Source organism: Arachis hypogaea, chromosome 15 (genome assembly GCF_003086295.3).
Source record: "Arachis hypogaea cultivar Tifrunner chromosome 15, arahy.Tifrunner.gnm2.J5K5, whole genome shotgun sequence".
In the NCBI taxonomy this organism is placed as follows: Eukaryota; Viridiplantae; Streptophyta; class Magnoliopsida; order Fabales; family Fabaceae; genus Arachis; species Arachis hypogaea.
In genome coordinates, this window is record NC_092050.1 from 118,791,856 (window position 1) to 118,804,851 (window position 12,996).

The following is a 12,996-nucleotide window of genomic DNA, read 5'->3' on the forward strand; positions in this document are numbered from 1 at the left end:
TAAGAGTCTATTTTAAGAGTCATTAATTTTTCTGCTTTTAATTTTCTGTCTTCTATTATTATGGATCTGCTCTTATATTTATTTTTGAGTCTTATTTTTAGTCCATAATCAATAAAATTTAAAGTTTATGTCTTAAAGCTATGAATGTCCCATGAATCCATCACCTTTCTTAAATGAAAAAAAAATGTTCTTAATTGAAAAAGAAAAAGAAGTACATGAATTTTGAATTTTAAAACAGTTTAATTATTTTGATGTGGTGGTAATACTCTTGTTTTCTAAATGAATGCTTGTACAGTGCATATTTTTGAATTTGTTGTTTATGAATGTTAAAATTGTTAGCTCTTGAAAGAATGATGAAAAAGGAGAAATGTTATTTGATGATCTGAAAAATTATAAAATTAATTCTTGAAGCAAGAAAAAGCAGTGAATAGAAAGCCTGCAGAAAAAATAATGCGAAAAAAGAAAGAAAGAAAGAAAAAAAAAGAGAGCAAGCAGAAAAAGCCAATAGCCCTTTAAACCAAATGGCAAGGGTAATAAAAAGGATCCAAGGCTTTGAGTATCAGTGGATAAGAGGGCCCACAGGAATAAAATCCTGGCCTAAGCAGCTAAACCAAGCTGTCCTTAACCATGTGCTTGTGGCGTGAAGGTGTCAAGTGAAAACTTGAGACTGAGAGATTAAAGTCGTAGTCCAAAGTAAAAAGAGTGTGCTTAAGAGCTCTGGACACCTCTAATTGGGGACTCTAGCAAAGCTGAGTCACAATCTGAAAAGGTTCACCCAGTTATGTGTCTGTGGCATTTATGTATCCGGTGGTAATATTGGAAAACAAAATGCTTAGGGTCACGGCTAAGACTCATAAAGTAGCTGTGTTCAAGAATCAACATACTTAACTAGGAGAATAAATAACACTATCTGGATTCTGAGTTCCTATAGAAGCCAATCATTCTGAACTTCAAAGGATAAAGTGAGATGCCAAAATTATTCAGAGGCAAAAAGCTAAAAGCGCCGCTCATCTAATTAATACCGATCTTCATAGATGTTTTTGGAATTCATTGTATATTCTCTTCTTTTTATCTTATTTGATTTTTAGTTGCTTGGGGACAAGCAATAATTTAAGTTTGGTGTTGTGATGAGCGGATAATTTATACGCTTTTTGGCATTGTTTTTAGTATGTTTTTAGTATATTTTAGTTAGTTTTTATTAGTTTTTAAATAAAAAATCACTTTTCTGGACATTACTATGAGTTTGTGTATTTTTCTGTGATTTCAGGTATTTTCTGGCTAAAATTAAGGGACCTGAGCAAAAATCTTATTCAGAGGCTAAAAAATGACTGCAGATGTTGTTGGATTTTGACCTCCCTGCACTCAAGGTAGATTTTCTGGAGCTACAGAAGCCCAATTGGCGCGGTCTTAATTGCGTTAGAAAGTAGACATCCTGGGCTTTCCAGCAATATATAATAGTCCATACTTTGTCTGAGATTTGATGGTCTAAATAGGCGTTCCAAGTTAGCTCAAGAATTCTGGCGTTTAACTCCAGAATTGGCACAAAAGCTGGCGTTTAACTCCAAGAAAAGTCTCTACACATGAAAGCTTCAATGCTCAGCCCAAGCACACACCAAGTGGGCCCCGGAAGTGGATTTTTACACTAAACACCCTAGCTTACTCATTTTCTGTAACCCTAGGTCACCAGTTTACTATAAAAACTACTTTTAGTGATTCATCTTGTACCTCATGACACTTTACACATTTCATATTGTATTCTCTACGGCATGAGTCTCTAAACCCCATTGTTGGTGTTAGGAGCTCTGCTGTTCTTCATGAATTAATGCAATTACTATTGTTTTTCATTCTATCACGCTTGCTTCTATTCTAAGATATTCATTCGCACTTCAACCTGATGAATGTGATGATTCGTAACACTCATCATCATTCTCACCTATGAACGCGTGCCTGACAACCACCTCCGTTCTACCTTAGATTGAATGCATATCTCTTAGCCTCATGATTTAGACCAGAGTCTTTGTGGTATAAGCTAGAATCATTGGCGGCCATTTCTGAGATCCAGAACATCTAAATCTTGTCTGTGGTATTCTGAGTAGGAGTTGGGAAGGGATAACTATGACGAGCTTCAAACTCGCGAGTCTTGGGCGTAGTGACAGATGCAAAAGGATCAATGGATCCTATTCCGACATGATCGAGAACCGACAGATGATTAGCCGTGCGGTGACAGCGCATTTGGAACATTTTCACGAAGAGGACGGGAAGTAGCCATTGACAACGGTGATGCCCAACATAAAGCTTGCCATGGAAGGAGCCTTGCGTGCATGAAGAAGATAGTAGAAAAGCAGAGATTCAGAAGACAAAGTATCTCCAAAGCCTCAACCTGTTCTCCATTACTGCATAACAAGTATTTATTTGATGTTCTTTTACTTTTTACAATTAAATCTGAGAATTATTGATATCCTGACTAAGAGTTACAAGATAACCATAGCTTGCTTCAAGCTGACAATCTCTGTGGGATCGACCCTTACTCACGTAAGGTATTACTTGGACGACCCAATGCACTTGCTGGTTAGTTGTGCGGAGTCGCAAAAGTGTGATTGTAATTTTGTGCACCAGCTAGCAAAACAACAAATATAGCATAGTTATGGTTCACAAATATAAAGTTGTTAAGAAGAAAATGAAATTCGACAAGAATTTTGTTATTACAGTTGAAAAAGATTGTGGCAACTAACTTAACTATAATAATAACCTTTTGGTACGAAGATATCTAAAATTTGAAGTTATAAGGGTAATGTGTGTTAAATCTTGTACTAAAAAGAATACCAATATCACCATTTGGATTGGATAATTAGGTTTTGTTTTCTCTATGAAATTAGAGCAGAGAACAAATTTTGTTTAGAAAGAATGGCACAAAACCTTTGCATGGTCAAAAAATGGTTGTTTAAGTAGAGTTCTAAGGTCAATGAATGATCGGAACTAAAACTTAGGGTTGAATTCAACCACAATTGAAGTCATCTTTTTTTTGTCTTTCCTGGCGTTGTTGGTTGATGCATTAAAGCATGCTATGTTTATAAACGATTAACAGAGAGTAACATTATGTTTTCTTTTTCTGTTTGTCTTTATTTAATATTTATTTCTCTCAACAGGTAAGAAAACAATTTTTTGAGTGATATATTTAACTAATAAAACTGGAATAATCTAAAAATCATACTTGATTTGATGAGATAATAAAAACCAGACTCCTCCATATCATTCCACATGAAATCTACTTATGAAAGAGATTAAGATTAGAAAGTTTAATAATGTATCCTTCATTATGAATGCATCGAGATATTTAAAAAAATTTGGCAAGCGCTTAACTTTCATTTGGATTTTGATTTATGGCCCGCTTAGCAATAAATTAAGTATGGGATGTAATTGTTACGTTGGTAAAATAAAGAGTATAAATTTTAAAACACTAATCTAAGTAAATTTTGTAAGAAGTTTTGCTCTTTTTACTAAGGTAAACAACTTGTCAAATACATGTACTTCTGGGTATTAGGTATAGAGCTTCCATCAATTTCCCTTTCATGTTCCGACAAACTTTTTTGATAGGAAGACAATTATGTAGTACCATAACAAGTGCTATAATTTTCTCCATATACGTATTGTTTGGTAGAAATATGTTTCAAAAACTTCCATCGTATCGTTGTTAAGGTTTTATATGCAATTCAATTTCTTTCTTGGAACAAAAACTTATAAAAGATAAAAAGGAACATATCAACACTCGTCGACATGGAGAGGCCATTATTTTTATACTCTGAAAATTCAAGGGTTTAAAAAACATTTTTCCTCTAATGGCCCATGCAGGTCTCGAACCTGCGACCTTCGCGTTATTAGCACGACGCTCTAACCAACTGAGCTAATAGGCCTATATTTTCTTTTCTTAGTTTATCGACATGTATAAAACTTTTAATTTTCCTGTTAATCTGTGTTAATAAAAGTTTTCATATTCTATTTCTATAAATCATCAGGGTGTATCACAGCACATTAGTGATATCATTATATATCTGTTGGTGGTATTCCAGTATTAGGTGTATTTTAACCTACTTGATTCGCAAGAAAAAGCTATAATCAATATATAAATAATTAACAAATCAATTTAAAATAGAGCGATATATTCAATGTCTTTGCTTGTGAGAAAATAAAAGTACGCGAATTAGAAAAATTAGAAAAAAATTCTTTGAACATATAAGGAATTTTGTTTAGTTGGTCTGCACTAAAGAATATGATATAAATTTTGCACCTCGTATTATATTTGTGAGCTTTGCATATTATGTTCAAAAGTGATAGCATATCTGGCTCATTTGCCAAGGTTAAAATGTAAAAGGAGAACGTTATGGTGAACAACGCTTAAGATACCATAGAACTTCTCATTTGCTTTTGCCGACTTGACCCATGGAATTTCAAGTTACAATGCATAGAAGAAAACGTTTCATATTGTTCAAACATTATACCCATGGTTTTGATGCCTAATGTGCTAGCAAAACAACAAATATAGCATAGTTATGGTTCAAAAATATAAAGTTGTTAAGAAGAAAATGAAATTCGACAAGAATTTTGTTATTACAGTTGAAAAAGATTGTGGCAACTAACTTAACTATAATGATAACTTTTTGGTACGAAGATATCTAAAATTTGAAGTTATAAGGGTAATGTGTGTTAAATCTTGTACAAAAAAGAATACCAATATCACCCTTTGGAATGGATAATTAGGTTTTGTTTTCTCTGTGACAATAGAGCAGAGACCAAATTTTGTTTAGAAAGAATGGCGCAAAACCTTTGCATTGTCAAAAAATGGTTGTTTAAGTGGAGTTCTAAGGTCAATGAATGATCGGAACTAAAACTTGGGGTTGAATTCAACCACAATTGAAGTCATCTTTTTATTGTCTTTCCTGGCGTTGTTGGTTGATGCATTAAAGCATGCTATGTTTATAAACGATTAACGGAGAGTAACATTATGTTTTCTTTTTCTGTTTGTCTTTTATTAATATTTATTTCTCTCAACAGGTAAGAAAACAATTTTTTGAGTGATATATTTAACTAATAAAACTGGAATAATCTAAAAATCCTACTTGATTTTATGACATAGTAAAATCCAAACAGCTCCATATCATTCCACATGAAATCTTCTTATGAAAGAGATTAAGATTAGAATGTTTAATAATGTATCCTTCATTATGAATGCATCAAGATATTTAAAAAAAATTTGTCAAGAGCTTAACTTTCATTTGGATTTTGATTTATGGCCCTCTTAGCAATAAATTAAGTATGGGATATAATTTTTACGTTGGTAAAATAAAGAGTATAAATTTTAAAACACTAATCTAAGTAAATTTTGTAAGAAATTTTTCTCTTTTTACTAAGGTAAAGAACTTGTCAAATACATGTACTTTCGGGTATTAGGTTTAGAGCTTCCATCAATTTTTCCTTTCATGTTTCGGCAAACTTTTTTCATAGGAAGACAATTATGTAGTATCATAACAAGTGCTATAATTTGCTCCATATACATATTGTTTGGTAGAAATATGTTTCAAAAACTTCCATCGTATCGTTGTTAAGGTTTTATACGCAATTCAATTTCTTTCTTGGAACAAAAACTTATAAAAGTTAAAAAGGAACATATCAACACTCGTCAACATGGATAGGCCATTATTTTTATACTCTGAAAATTCATGCCTTTAAAAAACATATTTAATCTAATGGCCCATGCAAGTCTCGAACCTGCGACCTTCGCGTTATTAGCACGACGCTCTAACCAACTGAGTTAATAGGCCTATATATTTCCTTGCTTAGTTTATCGACATGTATAAAACTTTTAATTTCCCTGTTAATCCGTTTTAATAAAAGTTTTCATATTCTATTTCTATAAATCATCAGGGTGTATCACAGTACATTAGTGATATCATTATATATCTGTTGGTGGTATTCCAGTATTTGGTGTATTTTGCCCTACTTTATTTGCAAGAAATAGCTAGAATCAATACATAAATAATTAACAAATCAATTAAAAATAGAGTGATATATTCAATGTCTTGGCTGGTGAGAAAATAAAAGTATGCGAATTAGGAAAATTAGAATAAAAATTTCTTTGAACATATAAGGAATTTTGTTTAGTTGGTGTGCACTAAATAATATGATATAAATTTTGCACCTCGTATTATATTTGAGATCTTTGCATATTATGTTCAAAAGTGATAGCATATCCAGCTCATTTGCCAAGATTAAAATATAAAAGGAGAACGTTATGGTGAACAACGCTTAAGATACCATAGAACTTCCCATTTGATTTTGCCAACTTGACCCCCGTGGAATATCAAGTTACAATGCATAGAAGAAAACGCTTCATATTGTTCAAACTTTACACCCATGGTTTTGATGCTTAATGTGCTAGAAAAACTACAAATATAGCATAGTTATGGTTCACAAATATGAAGTTGTTAAGAAGAAAATGAAATTCGACAAGAATTTTGTTATTACACTTGAAAAGATTGTGGCAACTAACTTAACTATAATGATAGCTTTTTGGTACGAAGATATCTAAAATTTGAAGTTGTAAGGGTAATGTGTGCTAAATCTTGTACTAAAAAGAATACCAATATCACCCCTTGGATTGGATAATTAGCTTTTGTTTTCTCTATGACATTAGAGCAGAGACCAAATTTTGATTAGAAAGAATGGCGCAAAACCTTTGCATGGTCAAAAAATGGTTGTTTAAGTGGAGTACTAAGGTCAACGAATGATCAGAACTAAAACTTGGGGTTGAATTCAACCACAATTGAAGTCATCTTTTTATTGTCTTTCTTAGCGTTGTTGGTTGATGCATTTAAGCATACTATGTTTATAAACGATTAACAGAGAGTAACATTATGTTTTCTTTTTTGTTTGTCTTTATTTAATATTTATCTCTCTCAACAGGTAAGAAAAGAATTTTTTGAGAGATATATTTATCTAATAAAACTGGAATAATCTAAAAATCTTACTTGATTTGATGACATAGTAAAATCCAAACTCCTCTATATCATTCCACATGAAATCTACTTATGAAAGAGATTAAGATTGGAAAGTTTTATAATCTATCATTCACTATGAATGCATTGAGATATTTTAAAAAAATTGGCAAGAGTTTAACTTTTATTTGGACTTTGATTTATGACCCTCTTAGCAATAAAGGAAGAATGGGATGTGATTGTTACGTTCGTAACATAAAGAGTATAAATATCAAAACACTAATCTAAGTAAATTTTGCAAGAAGTTTTGCTCTTTTTACTAAGGTAACGAACTTGTCAAATACATGTACTTTCAGGTATTAGGGATAGAGCTTCCATCAATTTCCCTTACATGTTCCGGCAAAATTTTTTGATAGGAAGACAATAATGTAGTACCATAACAAGTGCTATAATTTGCTCCGTATACGTATTGTTTGGTAGAAATATGTTTCAAAAACTACCATCGTATCGTTGTTAAGGTTTTATACGCAATTCAATTTCTTTCTTGGAACAAAAAATAAAAAGGAACATATCAACACTCGTCGACATGGATAGGCCATTATTTTTATACTCTGAAAATTCATGACTTTAAAAAACAAATTTCCTCTAATGGCCCATGCAGGTCTCAAACCTGCGACCTTCGTGTTAGTAGCACGACGCTCTAACCAACTCTGCTAATAGGCCTATATATACTTTTCTTAGTTTATCGACATGTATAAAACTTTTAATTTTCCTGTTAATCCGTGTTAATAAAAGTTTTCATATTCTATTTCTATAAATCATCAGGGTGTATCACAGCACATTAGTGATATCATTATATATCTGTTGGTGGTATTCCAGTATTAGGTGTATTTTAACCTACTTGATTCGCAAGAAATAACTATAATCATTATATAAAGAATTAACAAATCAATTTAAAATAGAGCGATATATTCAATGTCTTTGCTTGTGAGAAAATAAAAGTACGCGAATTAGAAAAATTAGAAAAAAATTCTTTGAACATATAAGGAATTTTGTTTAGTTGGTGTGCACTAAAGAATATGATATAAATTTCGCACCTCGTATTATATTTGTGAGCTTTGCATATTATGTTCAAAAGTGATAGCATATCTAGCTCATTTGCCAAGGTTAAAATGTAAAAGGAGAACGTTATGGTGAACAATGCTTAAGATACTATAGAATTTCCCATTTGCTTTTGCCGACTTGACCCATGGAATATCAAGTTACAATGCATAGAAGAAAATGTTTCATATTGTTCGAACTTTATACCCATGATTTTGATGCCTAATGTGCTAGCAAAACAACAAATATAGCATAGTTATGGTTCACAAATATAAAGTTGTTAAGAAGAAATGAAATTCGACAAGAATTTTGTTATTACAGTTGAAAAAGGTTGTGGCAACTAACTTCACTATAATGATAGCTTTTTGGTACGAAGATATCTAAAATTTGAAGTTGTAAGGGTAATGTGTGCTAAATCTTGTACTAAAAAGAATACCAATATCACCCCTTGGGTTGGATAATTACCTTTTGTTTTCTCTATGACATTAGAGTAGAGACCAAATTTTGATTAGAAGGAATGGCGCAAAATCTTTACATGGTCAAAAAATGGTTGTTTAAATGGAGTTCTAAGGTCAACGAATGATCGGAACTAAAACTTGGGGTTGAATTCAACCACAATTGAAGTCATCTTTTTATTGTCTTTCTTAGCGTTGATGGTTGATGCATTAAAGCATGCTATATTTATAAACGATTAACAGAGAATAACATTATCTTTTCTTTTTTTGTTTGTCTTTATTTAATAATTATCTCTCTCAACAGGTAAAAAAACAATTTTTTAAGTGATATATTTAACTAATAAAACTGGAATAATGTAAAAATCTTACTTGATTTGATGACATAGTAAAATCCAAACTCCTCCATATCATTCCATGTAACAACCTTCGCTTCTAGAAACAAAATTAAATTTGAAGTTTGAAAATCAGTTAGGAGATAAGTTTAGAATTTTGAAATTTTGGATAGGAACCTGGTAACCACCCTCAGTTTGAAATTTAAAATATCCCAACCACCCCATCCCCAAATGTATATAAATAGGGGAGCACCTATAGGTAGAAAATCACTTCTCTCAAAAACTTATCCTCTCCCTTCTCTCTCTACAAAGAAATAACATTCTGTGGGCAAACACAAGAGGCAAGCTCAAAGAAGTGTTAGAAAAGAAGGTAGGGAATTATGCCTTTCTTACTTATGTTGGCATGTAGTATGCTTTATTTTGTTTTCTTCCATCCATGCATGGCTACCACCTTTCATGTATTTTATGGCATGAATTATTCTTTTTTTATCTCTCATCTACATTGAGCATGATTATCTATTTTGTCAATTATACCCTCTTGAATCCATTAATATGCATCCCATATCTTTTCCATGTGCATTTACATGACCCTTTAATCACTATTCCTTTTATGTTGAGAGTACATGCCCCTTTATAACGTTTTATTAAATTATTTAACATTCCCTAATTTTACTATGTGCCCTTACATGACCTTTGATACCGTTACATTATTATTATTCCTTTTATGTTGAGAGTACATGCCCCTTTATAACGTTTTATTAAATTATTTAACATTCCCTAATTTTACTATGTGCCCTTACATGACCTTTGATACCGTTACATTATTATTATTATTCCTTTAATATTGAGAGTACATGCTCCTTTTTATATCTTGTTCAAGGAACCCTATTTTATTATATGCAACTAAAATAACCCCTTATATCATTATTGCTCCTTTATTTTAAAGATCAAGGGTACATACTTCTTATAATATCTAATCCAAGTATTTCAAATACTCACTTTCTTACTATATGCACTTAGATTATACTTTTTACATTATATCATTAATATCTTCTTAGGGTCAAGAGTACATGTTTTCTTATAATTGTTTTATTCAGCTAATTAATATCCTATATTATTATATTGATATTCCCTTAGGGCCAAGAGTACATGCCTTCTTATGTCTTGTTCAACATATAGGTATATGTGTGATCTCTTACATGGTTATATTATTATTTATAATATTTTAATTCAATTATTTAAATTACTCTATTCCATCATGTGCATCCATGTAACCTATTATACCATTATGTTATCATCATTCCCTTAAAGTTAAGAGTACATGCTTTCTCAAATATTTTATTTAAAAATTTAATCCTATGTGCATCTATGTGATCTCTTCTATCATTATTCCTTTAAAGTCAAGAGTACATGTTTTTCATCAAAATATTTAATATTCTTATAATGTGCACTTATATGATTTTTCCCTTGTGTACGTTTAAAACAACCTAAATGTAAATTAAACTGAGGGAATGATCCTTCGGTAAGGGAAGGTGACCCCCGAAGACAAGATATCGATATGATCCTTCGGTAAGGGAAGGTGATCGATCGAGATAATCCTTCGGTAAGGGAAGGTGATAGAAAAACGTTTGGGATAAGAACCTTCGGTAAGGGAAGGGGACTATCCCATCAATTTTATATAATAATATATCTTTTTATATGACTCTCTTCTTGTGTATGTCTAAATAACCTTGATTGTAAATTAAACTGAGGGAATGATCCTTCGGTAAGGGAAGGTGACCCCCAAAGATAAGATATCGATATGATCCTTCGGTAAGGGAAGGTGATCGATCGAGATGATCCTTCGGTAAGGGAAGGTGATCACCAAAACGTTTGGGATAAGAACCTTCGGTAAGGGAAGGGGACTCCCACTTATACCGGTTTGAGCTTAATACCCTCCATATAAGTTATAAATTAAGAAAGAAAGAAGGCACGAATGAAAGCTTGAGTTCTATGTTTTCCTTAGATTTAATTATGATTTTGTTGATGTTATCCTTCTATTTTCCTATATGTTTCCCCTTTCTTTTACACACATGTTTTATAAAAAAAGAAGATGCATATTACATGCCATGTTATACGCTTGTTTTTAAAATCCCGCACGTGGGCTGGAGATGGATTTGGAGGTGTTACATAGCACTCCTACTGAGACGTTAGGTTCTCACTCCCTTTCTTTTCCCATACTATCTTCAGAGGAACATGGCACAGCGGATAGAGACGACGCAGTGCCCCCTCGAGGGTAACTTCTGAGTATGACCCCTCGAAGCACGCGTGGGTAATTGCGACCACTACTACCGTGCTCCAAACTATCTACTTAGGTCGAGAACTCGTGGAAGAAGAACCCCAGCTACCCGTCATAACCTTCCTAGATAGGGACGCTTCAACATCTAGGAAGCGGTCATCCAAGGTGGTACACCTTGAGTCCGACCCCGAGACCGAAGAAGAGAAATCCGACAACCCTGGCCAGAAAGAAGACACCATGGAGGAGGACCCAGAGGAGAAGTTGAACCCTTGTGGAGTCCCAAAGGTGGAATACGTGCCCTACTCTCCCATTTCGGCACCCCGTCGAGTTTTGGTTCATCCCACGCAACGGAACCAGGTCTTCACTGCGCGAAAGGGTGTTGGAGGGAGACCCCTAGTACCTCGATTCGTGAATAACTAAAGACTCCTGATCAAGGATAGGATAGGATGCAAGTAGGGGAGCCTCTTCGACGAGATTAGTTTAGGACGTAGTTAGCTTCTTTTCCTGTTTTAGTTCCCTACAAGTATTTTGAAACGTACTCATGGTTAAGATGTTTATTTCACTCTAATTCAAATTCCAACATTTTAGCGCTACTCGTTTTTCGCTCTACACGTATTTACTCCTGCCTCGCGTAACGATTAAGTCATTCTTTTTCTTGGATCAAGTGTGGCACCTTAGTTTTAAAACCTCCACGATAGTATAAGAACTTAGGGTGTTACATTATTGGTATCAGAGCAAAGTCGATCCTAGGAGATATGACTAATGAAGCCTCTTCCTATGGTTATCCATAAAAAGGGAATGTCCAGCAGTTCCCCCACCCTCTGCCGATGCACCCCAACGTCAAGGACGAGTCTTTGCCCTCAGCAGGTCTGTCAGAGGGTGTGCATCCTCATTTCAGGTAGATCATACCTTGCTAACCTAGTGTGCCTCCCTTTAGTAGGATTAGACATCATCCTAGGAATGGAATGGCTCAACGAAAACCGAGTCTTGTTAGATTGTTTTGAGAGAAAAGCCATCTTCCCTTCTCAATCCATACGAGACACACGTGACCTTCCAAGATCCTCCGAAGACACCAGTACGAGGCAAGAATATGCCTTGCTAAATTCGGTAAAAGCAGACTCCCATCAGGAGTTCTGTGAGATACCAGTAGTACACGACTTTTCAGATGTCTTTCCCGAAGATATACCCTCGTTTCCCCCAACACGAGAGGTTGAGTTCTCCATAGAATTGATACCTGGGATAGGGCCAATCTCCAGAGCCCCTTACCGGATGGCTCCAGTGGAGCTCACTGAACTGAAGAACCAACTAGAGGAGCTGCTGCAAAAAGGATGCATCAGACCAAGCGTCTCTCCCTGGGGAGCTCCAGTATTGTTTGTGAAGAAAAAGGACGGCAGCATGCGTCTCTGCGTGGACTATAGGCAACTCAACAAAATCACGGTGAAGAACAAGTATCCCCTCCCAAGAATAGATGACTTAATGGACCAACTACAAGGTGTAACAGTGTTCTCAAAAATTGACCTGAGATCAGAGTATCATCAAATAAGGGTAAGAGAGGAAGACATTCCAAAGACAGCATTTCGAACGAGATACGGACACTACGAGTTCACAGTAATGTCTTTTGGGTTGACCAATGTCCCCGCCGTCTTTATGGACTACATGAATAGAATTTTTCGACCTTACCTCGACAGTTTCGTGGTAGTATTCATAGATGATATTTTGATTTTCTCCAAGACAGAAGAAGAACACAGGGAGCACTTGCGTGTAATACTGGGAACCCTTCGAGAGAAAAAGTTGTACGCAAAACTATCCAAGTATAAGTTTTGGATGAAGGAGGTACAATT

At 34.1% G+C, this 12,996-nt stretch overlaps 2 non-coding genes across 2 annotated transcripts; both read right to left on the reverse strand.

Annotated features, from left to right (window-relative positions):
• Window positions 1-3,837: 3,837 nt before the first annotated feature.
• On the reverse strand, window positions 3,838-3,911 carry TRNAI-AAU (transfer RNA isoleucine (anticodon AAU)). Its single transcript has one exon. It is a non-coding gene; the product is annotated as a tRNA-Ile (tRNA).
• Window positions 3,912-5,742: 1,831 nt separating this feature from the next.
• TRNAI-AAU (transfer RNA isoleucine (anticodon AAU)) lies at window positions 5,743-5,816 on the reverse strand. The gene has a single exon. It is a non-coding gene; the product is annotated as a tRNA-Ile (tRNA).
• Window positions 5,817-12,996: the final 7,180 nt, after the last annotated feature.